Source organism: Frankliniella occidentalis, unplaced genomic scaffold, assembly GCF_000697945.3.
Source record: "Frankliniella occidentalis isolate FOCC.00 unplaced genomic scaffold, Focc_3.1 Scaffold51, whole genome shotgun sequence".
Lineage (NCBI taxonomy): Eukaryota > Metazoa > Arthropoda > Insecta > Thysanoptera > Thripidae > Frankliniella > Frankliniella occidentalis.
Window position 1 is genome coordinate 774,162 of NW_026267181.1, and position 855 is coordinate 775,016.

An 855-nucleotide genomic window follows, 5' to 3' on the forward strand; every position below is an offset into this window, starting at 1 on the left:
TACTACCAAAAGACTACTCGTAGCCAGCTCCGTGGAATTTAGTCCACCTCGGTGACTGAGCAGTGGCGTAGCAAAGTAAGTAAGTAAAGAGCGATTCCGCCGACTTTAACGGCTCAAAAGTACCCGTTCTCAGGTGGACTAATTTCCAGGACTCCGGTTAAGCATTCTACTACCAAAAGACTACTCGTAGCCAGCTTCGCGGAATTTAGTCCACCTAGGTGACTGAGCAGTGGCGTTGCAAAGTAAGTAGCCGTATTCCGATTCTGTCGACTTTAACGCCTCAAAAGTACCCGTTCTCAGGTGGACTAAATTCCAGGACTCCGGCCAAGCATTCTAGTACCAAAAGACTACTCGTAGCCAGCTCCGTGGAATTTAGTCCACCTCGGTGACTGAGCAGTGGCGTAGCAAAGTAAGTCACAAAAGTGCGATTCCGCCGACTTTTACGGCTCAAAAGTACCCGTTCTCAGGTGGACTAAATTCCAGGACTCCGGCCAAGCATTCTACTATTAAAGACTACTCGTAGCCAGCTTCGCAGAATTAAGCCCACCTAGGTGACTAAGCAGTGGCGTAGCAAAGTAAGTAACAAAAGAGCGATTCCGCTGACTTTAACGGCTTAAAAGTACCCGTTTTTAGGTGGACTAAATTCCAGGACTCCGGCCAAGCATTCTACCACCAAAAGACTACTCGTAGCCAGCTTCGCGGAATTTAGTCCACCTCGGTGACTGAGCAGTGGCGTAGCAAAGTAAGTAAGTAAACAGCAATTCCGCCGACTTTAACGGCTCTAAAGTACCCGTTCTCAGGTGGACTAAATTCCAGGACTCCGGCCAAGCATTCTTCAACCAAAAGACTGCTCAT

General features: G+C 48.3%; 1 long non-coding RNA gene across 1 annotated transcript; it reads left to right on the forward strand.

Annotated features, from left to right (window-relative positions):
* On the forward strand, positions 1–797 carry LOC127749390 (uncharacterized). The gene is made up of 3 exons (XR_008011136.1): positions 1–51; positions 219–467; positions 634–797. It is a non-coding gene; the product is annotated as an uncharacterized LOC127749390 (long non-coding RNA).
* The last annotated feature ends 58 nt before the right edge of the window (positions 798–855 follow it).